Here is a 10,617-nt window from a genome sequence, read left to right as displayed (position 1 = left end):
CGGCCCACAACAAATATTTTTGCGGCACGGCCAATATATCGGCAAATAATATTTAATAATAAAATAACATATCGACGAAGAAAAAATGAAATGTTTACTGCTAAGTAGTTAACGATAATTTATTCAGTGTTGTTAGATTACTCACAGCAAGCTGACACACACACTACTTAAATTACAAATGCGTGTGAGTAGCTTGCGTTCAGCTACCTTCGGCTTTTGGGGGACACGTGCACTCAGAACTTAGACGCATTCCCCGATAGCCGAATGTGGCCGAACTCATGGTCTCAGTTTTCCAATCATAGTTTTGTACGATATATTGGTGCATGCATGTGCATGCACTTTGCTTTATTATTAATTATTACTTAATTCATATTGTTACGGATTTCATATTTATTTATTTAGTTTTTTTTATTTAAAATTGTAATTAGATTTGAATTTTTCAAAAAACAGTTGCGTTGGAAGGTTAAAAATAGAACAGTGCGTGCATTTAATACCTAATAAATAAATATCTCGTAATTGCTGTTGCCATCTAACAAAAATCCAGATATTTATAGATCTTTCCAGTATATTCGAGAAATTAATTATAAAGCTTATAAAAGCGGAGAACAAACATCTCATCTCAGTAGTAGCTGTAGTTCTAGCGAACTGTTTGTTTACTTAATGCTGTGATTGATTTGTAGCGATTTCGCTGTGAGATAGAATTAGTTTCTCTGTTTTGAATTGATTTTTGCTAAACGTTTGACATTTTGTGATATTGTTAGAATAATTTTGAAGAAATATTTCAGCATTTTGATTTATCTCTTGTGAAAAGAATAAATTTTTGTTAACTTTTTAATGTTAACCGTGTTTATTCCAGCCCTTTGTATTCAGTATGTCTATATCAAAACCAAGTGGTAGTAAAATTAAACGAAAAATCGCTGACGAACATAAAATATTCCAAGTAAAATGGGAATTAGAATATTTTTGCTGTGAAATAAAAGATAAAATAATCTGCTTGATATGTAATAATACTATTAATGTACCAAAGTTATATAATATTAAACGCCATTACGAACAACACAAATCGAAATATAACAATTACGAAGGATTAATGAGAGAAGAAAAGTTGAAAGAGCTCAAGTTAGGAGTGAAAAAGTAACAGTCCATGTTTAGTAAAGTATTGCAAGGAAGTGAAGCGGCGGTACATGCAAGCTACGTCTTGTCCGAGTTGATAGCTAAACATTCGAAGCCTTTTACTGACGGTGATTTCATCAAGGAATGCCTAATGAAAGCTGGAGAAATTGTTTTTCCTGGAAATGGGAAGGCTTTTCAATCAATTTCATTGTCTCGAAATACAGTTGCGGAAAGAGTTACTGATTTAGCAGCGAATTTAAGTGATCAGATCAAAGCAAAATCATCTAGTTTCGAAAGTTTCTCCATTGCCTGTGACGAGAGCACGGACATTAGTGGCAAAGCTCAATTAGCAGTGTTTCTTCGTTCTTGTGACAAGAATTTTAACATTTTTGAGGAATTACTGGAACTAATACCGATGCCTGGTACTACCACAGGAGAAGGTATATTTACTTGTGTTTTTGGACTTCTGCAGAAATCTACCTTTGGCAAAATTAAATTCTGTAGCTACAGATGGCGCTCCATCAATGACCGGGAAAAACAAGGACTTCGTAGCATTACTAAGAAAAAAACTTAGTGAAATTCACGGTTGAAACATTCATCATATGCATTGTATTATACATCAAGAAGTTCTATGCACGAAAGTAATAAATATGGAGAATGTTTTGTCATATATAAAAAAAGTTATAAATTTTATAAGATCTCGAGGTTTAAATCAGCGTCAATTCACTGCTTTCTTGAGATAGATAGTGAATATTCGGGTTTGTCCTACTATACCGAGGTACGTTGGTTATCTTGCTCCAAGATTCTCAAACAATTCTGGGATTTGAAAGAAGAAATATGTCAGTTTTTAAAAACGAAAAATCAAGACGTAAGTTTGTTTTACGATCCAATATGGATACGAGATTTATCTTTCTTGGTTGATATAACCAAACACTTAACCGATTTAAATTTATCGTTACAAGGAAAAGATCATATCATTACGAACATGTTTGACATAATTAAAGCATTCAAATGTCAACTAGTTCTTTGGGAAAAACAACTTAAAAATGAAGATTTGACGCACTTCCCGACTTGCAGCACGAATAAATCAAGTTTAGATGATACTTGTTCGCAGAAAAAATTGCAAATTTAACAACTGAATTTGAAACGAGGTTTAATGATTTTAGTTCTCTCGAAGACAATTTTTTTTTCGGTACCCAGCCATATGCAAATGGAGGCGATCGAGATTCAATGCAACTTAAATTTGATAGCAAAATTCATTGAAGTGGGCGTGCCTGAATTTTACAAATATTTACCAGCCAGGTTTGAAAATACTCGAAAATTCGCATACGAAATTATTTCAATGTTTGGTAGCACTTATCGGTGCGAGCAGTTATTTTCAGTCATGAAAGGTAATAAGTCTCCTATTAGAAACCGTATTAATGATGCTTACGTTGGGTCAGCGTTGAAAGTTATCACTGCAAACAAAATTTCTCCCGAAATAGGAAAGATAATAGCAGAGAAGAGATGTCAAGTATCAGGACGTAAACATTAAATTTTTCTTGTTCTTTTCTATATAAATATATATATATGTTTATTATTGTATTATTCGAAATAAATCTACGTTTCTATGAATATTGATTTTTTTTTTGCGGCCCGCCTAAAGTTAAACCTTGTTTGTTTGGCCCAAATGTACCTATGAGTTTGACATCGCTGCTGTAAAGCATAGCAAGAGAAGTTCGAAAGAAAGCTAAGATCCCCCCCCCAACCTAGCTGGACGAAGGTAGATTTTCCTAACCTGAAAAGCACAGATAAAAGCAGAGATAACAATGAAGCTGACGCCACTGCTAAACCGAGGTATAGCGAAAAGGTCAAAGGGCAAAGACTTCATGTTCCGAAGGAAGCAAGCGCTGTAACGAACTGGTACAAGTAACAAGATATAGGTGATAAAGTACAAGATTTTCTGAAAAACATAATCATGCTCATCGAAAGAATCCGCAAAGCAAAGACTGTTGCTGACAAACTTTCTGCAGGCTTCAGAGCTGTCACGTACATCATGAAAATTGCAGAAGATGAAAACTGATTTGTTCTGAGTATGTCACTTCTTCCTTAATTTCCTGTACAGCTTTCCCATCATTTAGACCATCTTCGATGCTTTTTTCAACATGTTATTATTTTACAAGTCATAATCATTCGAGTTCATCACCAGGTTATTTCTCATCAACATTAGAACTTTAAACCAACTGTTCCACAAGGGGTAGGGCCTTTGGCCCAGATACCCAGGTGTCATTATGCGCCGTTTCACTGGAGGCCCTAAAAGGCCGCAAAAATGAGAAATCTTGAATTACCCAAAGTCTGCATAGGTGTCGCCATCTATCGTCAGGGTAGAGAGTAGGTAAAATTCAAATCTGAAGTGAAAACAAAATAAATTAATTGCGAGAAGGTAAAAAGCATTTTTCTAAAATACGTTCTATAAAAAAGAGCAAGAGTGACGAGCTGTAATTTTTCAAGTCTGTAATTACTAGATGCAGAGTCAGGTAAAAAGTCAATTTTGAGTGTACTCAAACCATCAGTGTGAAGATCTGTAGAATGGGGTGTAAGACCACTGAGCTGTCCTGAGTTACTCTATTTATGCAAATTTCATTACTATTTCTGTTACTTTAAACGCATAGTTAAGTTTTTGTTGAATGCTTTTTGATTCTTTGATTTTCTGAGCTATACTTGCAATGTGCTGTAGGAGTTGGAAAATATTAGCATCTTTGAATATTTTTAGAATTTGGCTGAAGTCTTTTTTTTTTCCGCTATTCCTTGATTTAATTTTGTCACTATACAATGGTCTATTTTCTCTGCTATTATTGTGGTCTTTTTGTTGTAAAAAATCAGGAAAGGTCTTCTGTAGTAGGTGGTAATTGCTGGGATTTTGGATTTTCCGTTTTATTTTCGATATTGTTGAATCTTCTTTGGTATACGTTACAACCACGATAAGAACTTGCATGGGATTGTGAGCAAAAAATGCATTTGGATTTTTGTTCTGGTTTTAGAGTACAAGTGTTTGATCTATGATTTTCGCCACATTTTACACATCTTACTTTGTTGAAACAGGTGTTTTGTGAATGTCCGAACTCTTGACACTTGTAACACTGAATGGGTCTTTTTCTGCGAGTGTATTTTTCTATAGTAACGTTAAAATTGAAGATTCTATTGACGTTATGAATTGCTTCTCCTTCCTTGTTTCTGCTTAGTTCTGTAAAAAATATAGGTAGCTTGGAAGCACTTCCGCAGAGAACCCGGTAAATATATTATGAAAAATACAGCTTTATTTTCGTATATCACGTTTAACCGGTTAGTTTTACATCTAGATGCTTATTACCTGTGAATTTTTACTACCATATGTTTAATATTTTGTTTTGTCTGCTAATTTGAATTTACATGCACTAAAAATCACGTTTACGGCTCGGCTCATCCCTTGGCGAGTAAAAATTGCAACGGCGCCAACGGGTTCTTTCCCGAAGCGCCAAAATGTTCTCTGCAGATGAAAACCCGGTAGCTTGATAAGTTGATTTTCAATACGTTTAGTAAACTGTTTGACTTTTAAAACTGGAAATTTACGTGATTCAAGGTCCTCAAAAATTGCTGTTTCGGTAATAGAGTTTGGGATGTTCTTGATTATGACTTTCACAGTATTATTATTGTTAATGGAATAAGTGTGAAAATTTATTTGCATATTCTTAAAAGTTTCTACTGTGCTTTGATAATCTTCTTGGGTGGTGGTTAAGAGGAAAATTTTGTTAACTTTCCCGTTAACTTCATATTCGATTTACACGTTTTTGTTAAAACTTTCTAAATTTCTAGCCACAGGGCCGGATAAAGGGCGATTATAGCGATTGGGCCTCGCGTTACCATCAAAATGAACCAAAAAAATTCGAAATTTAAAGCAAATTGCTTTTGACGATAATGGATAAATTATGAATTATTCAAATAATTAAAAATCTATTTATTTTAAGTTTGCATTGCTGGATGAGTTTATTAATGTGTTTATTTTTATATTATATATACTTTATAATATAGAAAACTGATACCCGTAGAAGTTCATGTCAAACGTATTGAATTTAATCCGGATACTTCTATATTTGAGAGATTTTGCACTACGTACGTGAACTACTTTACGTACGTAAACTACTATACAGGTACATGCACGCGCAACTAGTTGCGCAACCGTACAAGCCAGTGGTGGATGTATAGCTAGTATTAAATGTCAGTTGTTTCTTGCATTTGTAGTTCGCTATTCATCTAATCGTTATAATTATTAGAGTCGTATTTTGTGATTACAATTACTAATTGTTGAATAAGGTAAGTACTAATTATATTACATAATCTTTATTAACAAACACTTATTTTTAAAATTAAAAATTTAAGTATATTATGTGATTAAAAATGGATACCTAACCTATAATTTTATCATTAGATGTCGAATCCACTGAAACGAGAAAGAGATGTGGGAAGAAAATATAAAAGTGGTAGTTTAAAAAGGAAATTAAGTGGAAAAAAATTGGAAAGTGAAAAACTCAGGTCGCTTTAAACAAATTTTTAGAAATAGATAATGATGACAAAGGTGAAGAAGAAACTAATGACAAAGTTGAAGAAAAAAGTACTGACAAACATGAAGAAGAAAATGACAAAAATGAAGAAGTTGATGATAAAGATGAAGAAGATCAAGGAGAACAAGTAAGAAATGAACAAGAAACACAAGTACATAGACCGGAGCCGGAACAGGAAGAAACAAATATTGAAATTTTGAACATTTTTATTTTTTAATTTATGTAGAAGTTTACCTGTCTGATGATCCATTACATTTGATATATTTATATATATATATATATATATATATATACTGAATTTGAAATTTCTTTAAATGTTTAATATAGAGAGAGGGCTCCGAAAAAAAGAACACAATCCGGCCCCGCATCTATTCCATCCGGGCCTGTCTAGCCAATCAGTATCATTGTCCGTAACGACTGTGGGTGGGATATTTGAGTTTTCTTTAACTAATTCTACGTTCTTTTCTTGGGTTGAGTTTTCATCAATTAAAGTGGCGAATCTGTTTTTCTGTGGAGTTTCTGTAAGTTGGATATTTTTGCGGAGAAATCTTCAAGTGGGTGTCTACCAAAATTTTGATCCTGTGGTGGATTCCTGCATATCATTTCGTCCTTCTTAAGTGTCAATCTGCTCTTCTACTATTTCGGGTTTTTCGATTCTCTTTGCGGTTTTTAGGAAAGTTTATTCAGCAAGTTTTGTTATTTCTGTAGTTTTTCTATCCTGCTCTGCTACATTTTCGGGTGAGTAATTGATTGGTATTAAGTCATCCGGAACAGGTATGTTTAAAGCCGTGTTTTTTAACGTTTTGTGTGTAACCTTTATTTATTGAATATCATGTTCTTCGCACTTAAACCATAAAATTAAATTCAACGGCAAAATAGCAAAAGAATTTAATAACAGCATACACTTAGTATTTCCTGATACACAGTCTCGCGCGCTGGAGATAATTTTTTTTTTTTTTTCTTTTTAGTATAATGCTGCCAATGCTCGCTTTGAAATCGTTACGTTTCTTAAGAAAAACTCATAAATTCTTTACAAAATATGAAATAGATAATAAAATAAATTCCAAATTTGTGCTTCAGGTGGAGGATAACGCTATTCAAAATTTTATGGCTCAAGTATTGTTGTTTTATTACAATGAGAAAAACATACATACATTTATGCAGATTCTTCATTATTTTATTTCTTTAAATGTAACACAGGGCGATAATATTTGGCAACAATTTGAAAAGTGAAGCGGACATTTAAAGGTTTCGACGCAAAATGCCAAAACGAGATTAATAGCCTTTCTGGACTAATAAATTTAAGATGTTTTATTTCTTAATTATAAAACTCTGTATTGATTTTTAATCGAAAATGCTATTATCATGATACATATATTTTTTATGCTCATTTATGTGGTACAAAATTTAGAAAGTTTCAGAACTCCTGGTGTACGGTACCTCTCCATTTACTAAAGTGAATTTTCAAAATTTGATGAAAAGTTAAAATACGTATAATTCGGAAGAAAGACCGCAAAATACAAAATAACTCATTTAGGAATGTAAGATCATTTTGCCAGAGAGAATATTTACTCTCATAGTTATGTTTAAATAAAATCTTGTTGCATGGAACAAATAAAACTTTTATTGTTACCTTTTATGTATGTATCTTTCTGTAGCATTGCATCTTTAACTTAAAATGGAAATCTTTGGTAAGAATTCTCGGAATGTATTTTTGCAACTGCTGCTCACAGATGCTTACTTAAAATAATTTAAATGATGAAAATATTCATATTATTAAAATTTATTAAAATTTTGTAAACATTATAAAATATAAAACACAAAATATTAGACTCTAATAAAAAATTCGCCAAGATACACTCCTTTGCAAAAAAATCGAACCACCATGAAGAAAGTGGTTGTTTTTGATAAAATTGAATATGTGTATAGCTCATACACAGAAAATAAAATGATTAAAAAGTCAAGGGCATAGTACGTGTTCAAGGCTCACAATCACCCATTGAGTGTTCAAATTTGTAGCTGGTCGAACCGCCTCTGGCGGCAAGGAGTCGCAAAGTTTCCTAATGTCATCCTGCGACACATTCTGCCAGGCATTCATCAGTTGTCGCTCCAGACCTGCGATATTTTGTGGTGCCCAAATCTGGCGGCCTACATGTCCCACATATGCTCGATTGGTAAAAGGTCTGTTGACCCTGATGGCCAACGAAGAGACCGCACGCAGACAGTACAGAGATATGCGAGCGGTATGTGGCCAGGCATTATCTTGTTGGAAAATGGCCCGAGGATGACGTGCCATGAAGAATAATGCAACCGGCTGAAGGATGATATCAACATATCGTTGAGCTGTTAAAGATGTACGGAGGATGACTAAAGATGGCCTGCTGTCACACGAAATAGCGCCCCACACCAATACACCAGGCAGGGGTTTTGGCTGTATGACTTTGTAAAACAAAGGCTGATTGGGACCGTTGGCCCCATCCTCTCCAGACACGAACGCGGTGGTCAAGAGTGAAGCGGGATTCATTGCTGAATACTATATGATACCAGTCTGATGAAAACAATGATCATGAACTGCGACGACTCCGCCGATGTTGCGGGGTCAAAGGTAAATGTCTTAAAGGCATCTGTGAGCGTAACCCTGCTTCAAACAAGCGCCGTGAGATGGTGGACGGGACCACGGAAGGTATAGACGTGTCTGGAGTACGTTGAATAGTCGACAATGATACCGTTGGGGTGGTCCCCTCCTGAAGAACAATCATCCTATGTTCAGGGGCGTAGCTAGGGTGGGGCAAGGAGGCATCTTTCCTCGGGCGCAGCAACCAAGGGGCGCCAAATTGATGCTACGAAATTTTTGAATGAAATGTTTTCCATTCTTGGCACACAGAAAGGGGTGCAAATTCTTCAGTTGTCCCTGGGTGCTGGAATTTCTAGCTACGCCCCTGCCTATCTTCGCTCGCATTTGTGCTCCATGGCCTTCCAGAGCCTTCATTTCGTCGGCAGTTTCTTTGTAGAACCATTGCTGCCAACATTTTTGCACAGCACTGTCTGTACGCCGCAGGTGGCAGCCTATTGCTCGGGGTGAGCACCCAGCTTCACGCAGCCCTACAATGCGACCACGTTCGAAATCCTTTAGTTGTCTGTAAGATCTTCGAATATTGTGATAATGGGTTCTTCAGTTGCTTCTTTACGGAATTACAATAGCAGCAACAAAAAAATATACATTTTCCGCCTCAGTTACTGGTTTTATACTTTGAGAATTGCGCTATAGAAACGTGCAATATGATCGCAATTCCTGTTCATTAGCCTGAAACTTTGACCATTTGCATGTTCGATCAAGATGTTTTTGCATACCAAATTTCGTCACGATCGCAAATGTCCTTCTTGGTGCTTCGAAATTTTTTTGCAAAAGAGTGCTAAAAATAAAATACCGTATAGAAAATGCTTCTCGTGTTAATATATTATATGACGAGCATATCTATGCAGATTGTCGTGAAAAGTATTCATCAATATTAATTTTATTTACAAAATCTTATAGCTCTGAAACCTTTCTTTATGAAATATAGGCATTGTTTTAGTTCATGTACACAGCTAACTAGTAGCATTATTTACATAAATGTAAAATATTTCTAGTTTGAATTTTCGTGTCGTTATTAGATTGTGATCGTAAAATAATGAAATTTCATGAGAACGTAATTTAAGCCAATAAAACATTTATCTACTCATATTAAAATTTTTTCAGCTTATCATTCGTAAGAAAATTTTAGATTAAAGAATGTTACAGACTAATCACAAAAAAATATCCTTAGCGCCATTTAAGGATAAGCATTACCTCAGTATTCGAATTAATCTAATTTATCAATTAACAAACTGAAAATGATCAAATACTGAAAATTTTGAAATTATATCTTCGTCAATTTTTCTTACGGAATTTCGTATTATTCGTTCATTGGTGTCTATAGTTTCCTTTCATCCATACTTCCACAACAGCAATGTGAACGCTGACAGCGCCATCTATCGACAAGTTTTGAAACTATGTTTTCTCCTTCGCCAAACAAAATTCCATTACCTCAGGATTCTTCTGTTAAAATATCAATTCATTCTGACCTCTAGTTTTAAAGTTAGAGCGTTTTGAAATTTCAACTTTAGTTATAATCATCCTGTATATTGAATGGCTTATATTTGCATATAAAATTGAAAATATTTAATAACTAGATGGGTTAGGGTAGCAAATTGAATTTTTGATAATAAATATAATTGTTATCATAAATGTTTACTCCGAAAAAGGAATAAATATACTCCATTTCCAGTACAAAGTTAAGCGTTAGAGGCCAACAAATTTAACAAAAAAATTATACTTTACTATCTGATGGATATCTGTTATTACTAGTAGATTGCATCTATCTTTTATCAGTAGGTCATCTGTTAGTAGTTAGTTGATACAAATGCGTATTATACGTGTTAAGTTGAATAAGTTAAGTAAAAAGATTTAGCTACCGCTATTCATATAGGAGAAAAATATACTGATAAATCCCGTAAGGAAAATTTTTTATCTTTGCGCAGAGGCAATGTCATCGCCAGTGAGGTTCTACCGAGGCGTGACTATTGTTTGTTGAAAACTTTTCCCAATACCCTGCCGTGTCGACGTGTAATACCCTCGGCTCAGGCAATTTTGGGGAACCCCTCGGAGGGTTTTAACTTAATGATAGACTAGAATTATAACTCATTTTACGCTGAATGAAGTTTTCCCAGAAAACTAAGCTAAAGCTGCTTTTGTTCAACGAATTACTTAAAGTACTTGTTTCTCCATATTTTATTCACTTTCATCCTGCTGCTATCACGAAATCTTCTTTTTTGATAATGCAAAAGCGCTGTTCTGTCTAATGGCCTTTAAAAACATTCCAAATAATTATGGATAAAAAAGAATTGA

General features: G+C 34.3%; 1 non-coding gene across 1 annotated transcript; it reads left to right on the top strand.

Annotated features, from left to right (window-relative positions):
- The first annotated feature begins 10,238 nt into the window (after positions 1–10,238).
- On the top strand, positions 10,239–10,379 carry LOC118197419 (U4 spliceosomal RNA). Its single transcript, XR_004759593.1, has one exon. It is a non-coding gene; the product is annotated as a U4 spliceosomal RNA (small nuclear RNA).
- The last annotated feature ends 238 nt before the right edge of the window (positions 10,380–10,617 follow it).

This window comes from Stegodyphus dumicola, chromosome 7 (assembly GCF_044657685.1).
Source record: "Stegodyphus dumicola isolate Sdum_Otavi_A_Nest chromosome 7, ASM4465768v1".
NCBI lineage: Eukaryota > Metazoa > Arthropoda > Arachnida > Araneae > Eresidae > Stegodyphus > Stegodyphus dumicola.
The sequence above is the reverse complement of the archived record's forward strand: the minus strand, read 5'-3'. Positions and strand labels throughout refer to the sequence as shown.